Consider the following 13,981-nt stretch of genomic DNA (forward strand, 5'->3'; position numbering starts at 1 on the left):
CACCCTTGGGCTAAGCCTAATTGGATTAGGGCTTGACCACATTGGGGCAACCAAAACCTTACTTAATGAGGATTAGGGCAACACAAGAAGGAAGGACTCAAGCCCCTTCTCCTTGGGTTCATGGGTACGGCAACAAGAGGAGCCGGCGCCCCTCTTGGAAATAACTCAAGGGCTCTTAATTGTTAGGAGCCCTTCATACTTATTAAAAGGGAGCTAGGGCCGGCGCCCTAGTATGAGCTTTTCCTCTTCCCTTGGAGCCGTGGCCACCCTCTCCCTCCCTTGATTCAGCCGCCAGCAAGAAAGAAGAAAAGAAGAAGCCATGGCGTCCTCCTCTTCCTCCTTTCCTCCTTCCAACGCAGGGAAAAGAAAGTAGGCTGCAGGGGCTTTGCTTCTTCCTCTTCTTCATCCTTCTTCTTCCTCCTCTCAAGTACATTCAAGAGTTGAAAGAAAGAAAGGAGATCAGCCATCAAAAGTTATCTCTGCAAGGGAGCTAGCACCCCGGTGAGATAGAGAGCTTGGATCGGATCCTGCTTCGTGTGGATGCCCGTAGAGGCCGGGCACTTGAACGGCTTCAAGCGAACCTTCATCCTAAACCACGAACTTCAGTTTGCGGTGATCATCTACCCGCACAAGGTGAAGATTTGATCTTTCTAATGTTTTAAAATATTTTTTAATCCTTATCTATCTACGAACGGTTTTTGAACAACATTCATGCGATGAACGGTTGATCCCGCGCATGCCTCTTCCGCTGCATCTGAATTTTTTAAAATTTCAGCGGCATGATCGGGGTTTTCTAACAGTGCTATCAGAGTCTAGGCTTCGTAGATTAAGGTAAGGATTAATTATTAATAGGCTTATTAGATCTGAAAATTGAAAGATTATGCATGCTGAAAATTTTCTGCATGCAGATTTTTCTAGGGTGTTGATTTTTGCATGCTGATTTTTATGTGATAAAAAGATGATTCTAATTGCATTGTTAATGGGATTACAAAGTTTAGAATCATGATTAGCATGATCAGCAACCTATGTCATAGGATAATCAGTTAGTTTTCAGATCTGAAAATTGTAATTGCTGCATGTGGTGATGATCATAGGATTCAAACCCTTTTGGTATTAAATGTAAAGACCTGCGATGTGATCTGCAATGTCATGTAATTTTCCAGATGCTTGCATGCATCTTATTTGATGTTTTGAGAGGCCTGCGTGCCTCCTAAAAGAAGATGTAATTTATTATTATTTTTATTTTACATCTGGTTGTATTTCTGTGATGTGATGTACGTCAACGATCAAGTTGGAGACAAGGCATGAGATGAACAGGGGTCTAAGCGGTTGATGGCGATTGGATCAAGAGTTGGTCAAGGATCGAATCAAGGAGGCTTGGAACCAATTCAAGAGTTGAAGACCAGTTGATCGATTGACGTGCATGTGCTTGTAATATGACCTAACTAGAATCCATGATCATCACCTATTTAAAGTTTAGCTTTATTTTGAAGCTGCGATTATAACTGCCTGTGATGTGCCGTTTGCATGTGATGTGAATGAAAGCCGGATAGATAGATTTACATGTGATGTAACAAACCCAATTGAGACCTAAATTAAAACCTCCTCAATCAAGTCGAGAGTGAACCAACATGAGCAAGTCATATTAGATTAATTGATCTAATTGGTGTCTAGGAAAGCATGAAAGGTGGTTACTTAATTAGGACCTTACTCTCTGAGTAAGGGGAGCCTCCCACCTGCTTACCTGGCCAATTGTTCGATTACCTTTTATGAAGAGCTCAAGTTGCAAACACTAAGACCTGATTAACCAATATTAAGTCAATAGGTCTTCCACTGTAGTAGAGCTGCTAAGGCCTTTCTGATGTTGATTTGTCTCGGCTGGATACAGTGGTCAAGTTGCATCGGAGGGCTGGATCTCTCTATAGACATGAGATGTTGTAGGATAAAGGTGGGGTTGGGCACCAATAACTGTTAGGTGAGGACCCAATGACGACTTTATTCCTACGGTTATACGGTGGGTCTGACTTAACTAAGAAATGGGACCAATAACTGTTAGGTGAGGTTTTCATAGCTTAGAGACCAAGTTACACTGCAACATGCTTGAGAAGCATTGTACAAGAGTTGTACATTCATCAATCTATGTGTCACCAATAACTGTTAGGTGAGGTGGCATGTAAATTGGTGGGACCGCAGTACCCACTAGAAACCCTAGTCATGTGGGATTTCCGTTTTCCTACCAGGGGAGTGTGAGGAATTCGAGAAAATAGTGGGAGTTACATTTGTTCTAAAAGACCTTAGAACAGATTAGGATCAAGTACAAAAGTCTAACTAGAATCTTTACTCTCTGAGGATTATAAAGTCAGCTTCTAGACTCTTAACTCATATCCTATAGAACAACCGTTTGACCAAACCCAATTATAAAGACTGGCTCAGCAAATTTCAAAAATAATTTTGAATTATGAAATTAGGGTATGTGCTAGACCATGGAATCCCCATGTTACCAATCTGTCCGATCACTGATCAGCGTAAGACGCATGCTAAAGTGGACGAACAATGACAATAAGGTTAGGTGCTGCACAATGGCATCCATGTCCAATGAATTACAATGCCGGCATGAGAACATGAGACTGCCAGGGACATATTAAATCACCTGCAAGAGTTGTATGGTGATCAGAGTCGCGCAGCATGTTTTGAAGTGTCCAAGAGGCTCTTTAAGACAAAGATGCATGAGGGGCAGTCTGTCCACGATCATGGTTTGACCATGATAAAGGACTTGAAGAAGCTTGAGAAGCTCGGCATGACCATGCACAAGGAATTGCAAACGGATTTGATCCCACAATCCCTTCTAGCTTCATATGAACAATTTATAGTAAATTACCATATGAACAAAATTGTATGCACCAAAATAGAATTGTTAAATAAATTGGTAACTAACTTAGGGACCTTGAAGAAGTTCAAGGGGCATCGTTTTCGCTGTCAAGTTGGTTTCTACTTTCAAGAGAGAGTCTATTTGGAAGAAGAAGAAGCCGGCGAAGAAGCAGAAGACTAAGAAAACACCAAGTAAGGAAGTTCCAAGAAAAAAGCCAATTGCAAGGAAAAGTGTTTCCATTGCATCATGGACGGCCATTGGAAGAGGAACTGTCCTACATACATGGAAAGCATAAAGAACATGAAGGGTGACAGACCTTCAGAAGGTATGTTAGATATGCTCAGGATACTTAGGGACTGTTACCTATTGCTAGCAGAAATTTGATTTCTGTATTTTATTTAGCACAGAAAGATTTTTATTTGAAAAATAAATTGATTCAACATGGTTTTATGATTGACAGTCTCTATCACATACATATGGATGTATCTGTGAATATATCTGAGCAAACAGTGAATACCATAGGATCTAATAGATCCAAAAATGAGATAAATCTAAAGTATTTGTGGCACCTCAGGCTTGGCCATATAGGAGAAGATAGAATAAACAAATTGGAGAAACATGAGCTTTTGGGCTCATTGACTTCCGAGTCATATTTGATTTGTGAATTCTGCCTTCAAGGAAAGATGGCCAAGTTATCCTTTGTAGGACACAGGGAGATCCACTGAAATACTTATCCTAGTACACACTGATGTGTGTGGCCCATTCGATGTGCAGGCTAGGGATTATAATTTTTTACTTCATTTACCGATGATTACTTATGGTATGGATATGTGTATGAGACACAAATATGAAACTTTTGAAAGGTTCAAAAAACTTAGATATGAAGTAGAAAAATAAGCACAAAAACTCATTAAGGTTCTTCGATCAGATCGAGGAAGTGAATACCTTAATGGAGAGTTCCGTGATTATCTCAAGGAGAATGGTATAGTTTCATAATGGACTCCTTCTAGAACACCTCAGCTCAATGGAGTGTCAGAGAGGAGGAATCGGACTCTATTGATATGGTCCAGTCCATGATGAGCTTCACTGATTTACCCTTGTTTCTTTAGATAGATGCCCTATTTTCAGCTATTTACTTGTTGAATAGAGTTCCCTCTAAAGTCCATTCCTACCACACCATATGAGATATGACATGGTAAGAAACCAAGATTTGGAGATGTCCGGCCCACGTCAAGAGACTACAGGCAGACAAGTTAGAGGCCAGGACCATAAGTGCTCGTTTTATAGGATATCCTAAAGAGTCATTAGGATACAATTTTTACGTCTCAGAAGATCACAATGTGTTTGTGAGCCGTCATGCCATCTTCTTGGAAAAACAGTTTATCCTTGATAGAGGCAGTGGGAGAAAAATTGAGCTAGAAGAGAAAGTCTCTGAAAAGCAACGAGTCATGGATCCTATCGAACCCATTCATACAGAGCCAGTACACGATGTCCCTCGACCACCTCGTAGATCTAGTAGGGTCTCCCATCCTCCCAATAGATACTTAGGTATACTAGAAGAGGATACCGAGAAAATATTCCTAGTGGGAGATAGGGATCATACACAAGATTCCAAAACCTACGACGAGGCGATATCTGATATCGATTCCGAGAAATGGCTGGAAGCCATGAAGTCAGAGTTAGACTCCATGCATTCCAACCAAATCTGGACCTTAGTAGACCCACCAGAAGGCATTGTACCTATTGGATGCAAATGGATCTACAAAAGGAAGATAGGTTCGGATGGAGAGGTAGAGACCTATAAGGCAAAGCTTGTGGCGAAAGGGTATAGTCAGCGCGAGGGCATTGACTATCAGGAGACCTTTTCACTTGTAGCCATGCTGAAATCCATCCGAACATTGCTTGCCATTGCAGTATTTCATGATTATGAAATCTGGCAGATGGATGTGAAAACAGCTTTCCTGAATGGATATCTTGATGAAGACATCTATATGGAACAGCCTTTGGGTTTTACTTCCAGTGATGGAGATCACAAGGTCTGCAAGCTGCAAAGGTCCATCTATGGACTAAAGCAAGCATCTCGGAGTTAGAACACTCATTTCGATGACACAATCAAAACGTTTGATTTCATCAAAAACGAAGAGGAACCGTGTGTTTTCAAAAGGGTTAGTGGGAGTACTATCGTTTTTCTCGTACTGTACGTAGATGACATCCTCCTGATAGGGAATGATATTCCCATGCTAACCTCGGTCAAGGTCTGGTTGTCAAAAAGGTTCTCCATGAAAGACCTTGGAGAAGCATCCTATATTTTGGAAATAAAGGTCTATAGAGATAGATCGAAAAGGATGCTTGGCCTATCACAGAAGATGTACATAGAGGAAGTGCTGAAAAGGTTCAGCTGGAAAACTCTAAAAGGGGTCTCTTACCCCTAAGGCATGGAATTAATCTCTCCAAGAAAATGTGCCCCAACACATCTGAAGAGATTCAACGCATGAGCAAGATCCCCTATGCATCAGCAATAGGGAGCCTCATGTATGCCATGCTATGTACATGACTTGATATAGTACATGCTGTGAATGTCACGAGCATATGTCAATCAGATCCAGACAAGAAGCACTGGATAGCTGTGAAGAACAGTCTTAAGTACTTGAGAAGAAATAAGGACATGTTCTTGGTCTTTGGAAGAAGATCAGAGTTGAAGGTAGAAGGATGCACACATATTGATGATAGAAAGTCTACGTCTGAATATGTGCAATGGTGGTTCAGTAAATTGGAAGAGTTCCAAACAACCGATCATTATAGATTCTACCTTAGAAGCTGAATGTTAAGCCGTATCTAAGGGTGCAGTGGAAACCTTCTGGTTAAAAGTTCATTGCAGAGTTAGGTGTAATGTCATTAGATGCCATAACACTTTACTGCGATAACATTGGCACCATAGCACTAGCTATGGAGCCAAGGTCTCATCAGAAGTCCAAGCACATAGAGCAGCGCTTCCACCTCATACGTGACTATGTTGAGAACAAATATGTAGAGGTGCAGAGAGTAGACTCCGCGGATAACATGGCAGACCCATTCACTAAGCAGCTAAGTCAGCAAAAGACTGAAGCCCACCTTGAGAAGATGGGGCTTAGATATATGACTGATTGGCTTTAGTGCAAGTGGGAGATTGTTAGATGTATGCCCTAGAAGCCAATCTGGCTGACACATTGTTAATTCTAGGAACATAATTTTGTACTTGACTATTTATTATTGAATAAATAAAAGGCATCTTTTCATTCATATTATTTATGTGTCTATGAATCGTCCAAGAAATTAATAAGATGATGATGCATATTCTCAAGAGTTGAGAATTTGAGCCATGTATCATTGATGATTAATTTCTAAATGCTCCTGATCAATAGATCATCACGAGGACGGTGATCGATCCGATCAGTGCACAGATCACTTTCCTTCTGGATGGACGAGACTTGAGTCCACAGTGTAGGGACACTGAAGTGATAGTGCAGGTGCTTGTTAGAGAACAAGGGTACTGAGCGTGACCAAGACAAGAAGTCACTTGGATGTCTATCCACTCGTCAGTGACTTGCTTGATGTTGCAATAGTATGACTGGTCCTTTGACCTGCGGTGCTTCAGCTACTCACAGTGAGGTTATTGTAGTTTGACTACACGTATACATGGTCTCTAGTCATATGGGTCCTTGTAGTGTAGATTGGCTGCAGTAAGTTCACTGTAGGAGTAGGGTATGCACTTACATGGAATCTATCGACCTTGATAGAAGAGGAGTGATCCTATGTGATTTGTTAGATTGAGTTCTAAGACCTTGGCCAGGGCAGTAATATAAAGTGGAGAAAGAGTTTTCCACTATCGAACTCGAGTCGAATAAATCTTGACATATGACAGACGAAGGGGTTTGACGAGTTATCCATGACCTCCGTCCTGTAGGGATCCACGATAGTAGGACTGTATCACACGATAACTGCATCTAGAGGTTCATCATTCTATTCTACTGGATAGCCACTACATGCTGCTAGGTGTCACTGGTGGATGGTGGGACTCACAGGGATTATCTCGATGATCGATAAACCCTAATGAGTAGAGTTGGAATCGTTCCAATCCATTGAAAGGAGTTTTCAATGATATTATGATAGAGATCATAATATATCTCACTACCAGTCAGAGTAGAACCTATGGGGTCACACACACTAGAAGTATTGACCGATCCGATGGTTGGATCGTGATTAGGAATCACAAGTAATCAATTCGATTGATATTCAATTGAAGAAGGAACAAAGGGAATTAATTAATTGGACGTGAAACAAGAATCCTACTTCGAGTAGGATTCCTAGAGTCCTAATTGGATTAGGACTGGGAATCCTAGTTGGAGTAGGACTGGGATTCCTACTTGAAATAGGATTCCTACAATCCTAATTAAATTAGGAGTTTTGAATTAAAATTGGATTCCTACTTGGAATAGGATTCCTAGAAGACCTAATTGGATTAGGACTTCAAATTCAAATAAGAGTCCTAATTGGATTAGGACTAAAATTAAATATGTCCTAATTTGGATTAGGGTTTCTTAAGTCACAATTAATTATTAATCTAATGAATCAATAAGACTCCTAATTGGATTAGGATTGAAGAGTTCAATTGAGTCAAAATTGATTTAAGTTCTAATTAGATTAGGACTTACCTAGATTGGATCCAAATCGGTTCACCCTTGGGCTAAGCCTAATTGGATTAGGGCTTGACCACATTAGGGCAACCAAAACCTTACTTAATGAGGATTAGGGCAACACAAGAAGGAGGGACTCAAGCCCCTTCTCCTTGGGTTCATGGGTACGGCAACAAGAGGAGCCGGCGCCCCTCTTGGAAATAACTCAAGGGCTCCTAATTGTTAGGAGCCCTTCATACTTATTAAAAGGGAGCTAGGGCCGGCGCCCTAGTATGAGCTTTTCCTCTTCCCTTGGAGCCGTGGCCACCCTCTCCCTCCCTTGGTTCAGCCGCCAGCAAGAAAGAAGAAAAGAAGAAGCCATGGCGTCCTCCTCTTCCTCCTTTCCTCCTTCCAACGCAGGGAAAAGAAAGTAGGCTGCAGGGGCTTTGCTTCTTCCTCTTCTTCATCCTTCTTCTTCCTCCTCTCAAGTACATTCAAGAGTTGAAAGAAAGAGAGGAGATCAGCCATCAAAAGTTATCTTTGCAAGGGAGCTAGCACCCCGGTGAGATAGAGAGCTTGGATCGGATCCTGCCTCGTGTGGATGCCCGTAGAGGCCGGGCACTTGAACGGCTTCAAGCGAACCTTCATCCTAAACCACGAACTTCAGTTTGCGGTGATCATCTATCCGCACAAGGTGAAGATTTGATCTTTCTAATGTTTTAAAAAGTTTTTTAATCCTTATCTATCTACGAACGGTTTTTGAACAACGTTCATGCGATGAACGGTTGATCCCGCGCATGCCTCTTCCGCTGCATCTGAATTTTTTAAAATTTCAGCGGCATGATCGGGGTTTTCTAACAGACTACTCCTCCTTCTTTTGATTTTAAGGTGACGAAAAGGCTCTTGTCACCGGTCATATGCCTTGAGTAACCACTATCAAGATACCACATTCTCTTTTTACTCCCGGCTGCAAGGCATACCTGCAAAATAATCATGTGAAGCTCTTAGGTACCCAAGTTTTCTTGGGTCCTTCTTGGTTAGTGTAGTTGGTTCCCTTAGGCACCCACATTTTGGTTGTGTTTTTACCCTTTACAAGTGTGTTCTTATTAGTTTGAATCTTTCTTTGAATGCAAGAATAAGCTTTATGTCCACTTTTCCCACAATAAAAGCATGTAGGTTTTTCAGTTTTGACATCTTTTGCTTTTACAAAAAAGTTCTTTAGATATTTTTGTTGTTTGCTAGTTTTGTATCCTAATCCGGCTTTATTAAAAACAGATCTTTGATTGGATAGAATAAGATTTAATTTTTCCGAGCTATGTGTAAATTTCTCCACAATTGGTTTATACTTGTGTAGCTCATCTTTAAGGTCCAAATTTTCTTTAGCTATTTCTTCCTTATCATTTTTAAGGGACTCAACATTTTGTCCAAGTGAAGTATTACTATTGAGTAGGAATTTGACTTTTAGATTTAATTCCTTAATGAGTGTTTTTGTCGTTTCATTTTCAATGCTAAGTTTTGAATTTTTATCCTTTAGGTCAATGATGCTATCATTTTCATAGCTCTCCTTTTCAATCAATAGGTTTTTAATATCATCCTTTAGTCTTTGATTGGAGGTCTTTAGTTCTTTATTTTTTACTCCTAACATACTACAATCATTCATGAGTTCTTGGAAAGCTTCATATAATTCTTCTAAAGTAAAATTTGTAGTTGAGCTTTGACATACCTCATCGTCGTCGAATGCCATGAAACACAAGTTGGCGGTCTCTTCCTTCTCTTCCTCGGAGGAGGATGTGTCACTATCATCCCAAGTCGCTTTCAACGCCTTCTTCTTCTTCTTTCCATAGTGCTTCTTCTGTTGAGGGCATTCGGAGCGGATGTGTCCCGGTCTCTTGCAATCATAATATATGATTGGGTCTCTTTCTTTTTCTTTTTTCTTTTCCCAATCATTTCTCCCTCCAAACTTCTTTCTTGGGAAGGTCTTCTTTCTTCTTATGAATTTTTTGAACTTCCTTACTATTAAGCCCAAGTCTTCATCTTCACTTTCTTCTTCACTTTCACTGCTTTCTTCTTCACAAATACTTGAAGTAGCCTTGAGGGTGATTGTCTTCTTCTTTGGCACATCTTCTTCATGTTGCTTCATTGTGAGCTCATGCGTCATCAATGAGCCCAATAGTTCTTTAAGTGCCAAGGTGTTGAGGTCTTTGGCTTCTACGATCGCCGTGACCTTCGCTTCCCAAACTTTTGGCAAGGACCTGAGAATTTTCCTCACAAGTTCTGAGTTAGTGTAAGATTTACCCAAATTCTTTAGACCATTTATTATATCAGTGAAGCGTGTGAACATGCATGAAATAGTTTCGTTGGGTTCCATCTTAAATAACTCATATTTGTGAACTAGAATGTTCATTTTAGACTCTTTGACTTGATTAGTACCCTCGTGGGTAACTTCAAGCCTATCCCATATTTCCTTGGCGGAACTACAGGTGGAGACTCTATTAAACTCATTTACATCTAGAGCACAAAACAATGAATTCATGGCTCTAGCATTGAGTTGAACCATCTTACTATCATTCTCATCCCAATCCTCCTCAGGTTTGGGAACCTGAACGCCATTAACTATATGAGATGGTTCGTGTGGTCCTTTGATTATAACCCTCCACAAGGCATAATCTTGTGCTTGAATAAAAATTCTCATTCTAGTCTTCCAATAGGAATAATTTGTCCCATTGAAGAGTGGAGGTCTATTGGTAGCCTGCCCCTCAGCAGGAACATTGTTGAAGGGTGTTGCCATCTTGATCTTTGGTAAAGACGGTTAGGTCTTCAAGAATACACAGAGCACCTGCTCTGATACCACTTGTTGCCCAGAGATGGTCACCCAAGAGGGGGGTGAATTGGGTGTTTTAAAACTTTTTGTCTAATTAAACAAAACACACAAGTGTATGTGCAAAAGTAAAATTAAAGTTATAAGCACAGTCAATCGCAAACGCAAAGGTATATAGTGGTTCGGAGCTTCCACTGCTCCTACATCCACTCCCCAAACACCTTTGGGAATTTTTCACTATAATCAGCGATTACAGTCCGGTAGTTTTTCGAGTGAACTATCCAACTCGTTGTTTTACCCCGGGCCAACAACGAACCCTACAATCCCCCAATTTAACCTAGGCTTGGGACGCCTATCCCTTGTTCCAAGTCCCTTGACTGGAACAAGCACAATATTCAAGTGTATTACAAGAATTTAAAAGCTCTTATGAAAGCAAATAGAACAATGAAGAACAACAAAACCGGAAGAACCCTCTTTGCCGTTGAAAGCATGGGTGATGGTGGTTCTTCCGATGTGGATCACGTTGGCTTGAATGCGAGCTTTGACTGCTGAGTGGGAGTGAGTAGATGAGCATGAAATCAGATGAAGAAGACTTGAATGCACTTGATTTCTCCTCTTGAAAGCACCAACTCCCTTGAAGTGCAGGATCATCATTAGAACCATCATACTTGCTGACCATCGATGAACTGATCGAATTAACCACCTCTTTCTCTTTCTTCTCTCTTGAATGATCTTATGTTTGGTTGGTGAGAAGTTGTTTTTGGGCACTTAAAAGCTCCTTTTTATACTCCTACAAGCAATAGATCCGTTAGACACAAAAATATAGCCGTTTGAATTTCAAACAAACCTGCAAAAGTGTGTCAGTCGCGTCCCAGGCGTTCCGGAGACGTCTCCGCTTGAACGAGAGACGTCTCGGCTGTATAAAAAATCTTTTGACGATGTTGGAGTCGACTCGGCACTTTCTGGGGACGACCCCGAAGAAGAACAGCTCGATTTCTTGTTTTTCTATTTTTCTGAGAGAGTCGGCTCGCGTGCCTCGGGGGACGTCTCGGGATTTTTGTGCTTTATGCATGGGGACGACTCCGCGACGTCGGGGACGACTCCGACGTTTTCTCAACGAAAAAACAAGTCCTCTGGAATCTCTGAGAGAGTCGACTCCGCGTCCTTCGGAGACGACTCGCGCGCATCCCCTGAAATCGGCCTTTCTGCCGTCTCTGAGAGAGTCGACTCCGGAAAGCCGGGAGTCGACTCCGACCCTGCGAGACGCCTCGGCAGGTGCCGGGGACGTCTCCAGACGTGCCAGTTTCTCCTCTACGTGCCAGTTTCTCCTCTACGTGCCAGAGACGTCTCTGGAACAAACCGGAGACGTCTCGGCTGCCCCTGATCCATTTTCTTCATCTCAAAATAATCTTCAATAAATCCTCGAAAAATATGGGAACATGCCTTGACAATTCTTAACAATATTCTTAGTTAAACACCTGAAATGCTCAAGTAAATTGTTAATATAAGGGGAATTATACTCTAGTGTTTTGTATTCATCAAAATCCATTAGGGGGTCAACACTGTACCTCTACATATTTTTTTTCGAGGTAGTCGCAAATTAGATTAAATCGCCGCTCTATGTGCTTGGACTTCTGGTGAGACCTCGGTTTCTTAGCCAAAACTTCACCGCTATCTAATGATCGTAGGATTTCTGGTTCTCTTGAAGCCGCACAAGCGTCCGGCCTCTGCAGGTATCCACATGAGGTATAGATCGCTCCAAGATCTCACCGGAGTGCTAGCTCCCTTGCAGAGACACCTTTGATGGCTGAATTCCTCTCTCTTTAATCAACTCCTTGATTACTTTGAGAGGAAGAAGAAGGAAGATGACGAATGTCGAAGGGGAGGAAGAAGAAGATGACGGCTCTTCTTCTTTCTCTCTTGCTCACGCCAAAAGGAAGAAGGAGGGAGAGGATGGCGGCTGATTGAAGGCTCCAATTCCCTTATGCATCATGCCTGGTCCATGATTCCCTTATGCATCATGCCTACACAAACAAGGAATAATTTCATCAATCAATCAATCCTTGATTCATCCCTCCAAAATCAGCAACACCCCTTACTTAATTCTATCACAACCCTTACTTAAAAGTGATTGGAGAGAATCCAAGGGATGTGCTTGTGCCATGTGGCAATCCGCGTGAAAGAGGAGGAGGAGCATCTGGCCCTCCAAGTGGCATGGGATCAAACTAGGAAAGGAGGGGCGGACGCCCCTCCTTTCTTCATGCGTGTGAGAAGGAGGAGGGGCGGACGCCCCTCCTTCTTTCCTTCTTTGTTCCACACGGCATGAAGGAAGATCCCTTCCTGGTTTTTCATGCATTTATTTCCTAATCTAATTAGGAATTACATGGTCCCACTTGGCCAATTGAATTCTAATCTAATTAGAACCCAATGTGTCCTCCAAATTGATTTATATGAATCCTAATCCAATTAGGACTTGAATTGGACTTCATGAATCAAGTTTCTTATCTAATAAGTGCTGAGTTACGCCCCGTTCGATGTGACGTACGCAGCTGAATTCGAACGGGACGTCGTTCATCGCATGAACGCGCCTCGGATCGTAGAACTTAAAAATTTTCTGGATCCAAATTCAGAAGATCTTTGAATTCATTAGGGAGGGGAGATTAGGATCTGAGGAAGGTTGATTAAGATTCATAAAACTGAAACTAAAATTAGAAAAAATTAATTTGAAGATCTCATCTTCAAAAATTCTGCAGATGAAGAACACTGCAGCCTGATGATCTATCTACGTTCCTGTTTGAGCTACACAATTGTTCGGCCTCTATAGGTATCCATACGAGGATCTAATCATCTGAGATAGGGTCTTACTGGAGTGCTAGCTCCTTGCAAAGAGCTCTCATTACTATCTTATAGATTAGAAAATAAAAATCTGCAACATACCTCCTTAAAGAAGAACCCTTTATTCTTCAACCTTGCTCGCGATGGAGGAAGAGGAAGGAGGAACCTTGCACGTGGATCTTTCTTGCCTTGCTACCGTGGAAGAAGAGGAGGATGAAGACCCTTTGCTGCCGTGGAGAAGGAGGAATAAAGAAGAGGAGGCGTGGATAGGAAGAGGAGAGAATTGATTCATAACTTCTCCCTTGCTATCCTTTTATAGATTGGGTTTAGGGCTCCTTCTAATCTTATTAGGAGTATGGGACTATAACCCACCCTTGGATTAATGCCAAGTGTCCAATCCTTGTGCTCATAGATGCATGACATGTGTCTATTTAATCAATTGATTAATTTTCTAATCACATTAGGATTCCTAATCTCATTAGGAGAATTAATTGATTTGGGAGCATGCATCCTACGACACCATGTGGACTTTAAAGTCCGCATAGTGTAAACATGACTTAAGTCATATTCATCCTACGACGACATGTGGTCTTTAAAATCCGCACAAACCTTGGTTTAATCAAATTGACCCAATCATGAACCCAAATCAATTTGGGTCGAACCCAATTTGATTTGGCCCATTAAGTCAGCCCAATTGCAATCCAATTGCAATCAATTCCACTTAATTCTTCTTCCATTAACTCACTAACACCCAGTGGGTTAATTCAATCATCAATCATATTGATGATTGATTTCTATTATGATTCC

This window comes from Phoenix dactylifera, chromosome 3 (genome assembly GCF_051530095.1).
Source record: "Phoenix dactylifera cultivar Ajwa chromosome 3, Ajwa_hap1_PhDact_Kaust_v1.1, whole genome shotgun sequence".
NCBI lineage: Eukaryota > Viridiplantae > Streptophyta > Magnoliopsida > Arecales > Arecaceae > Phoenix > Phoenix dactylifera.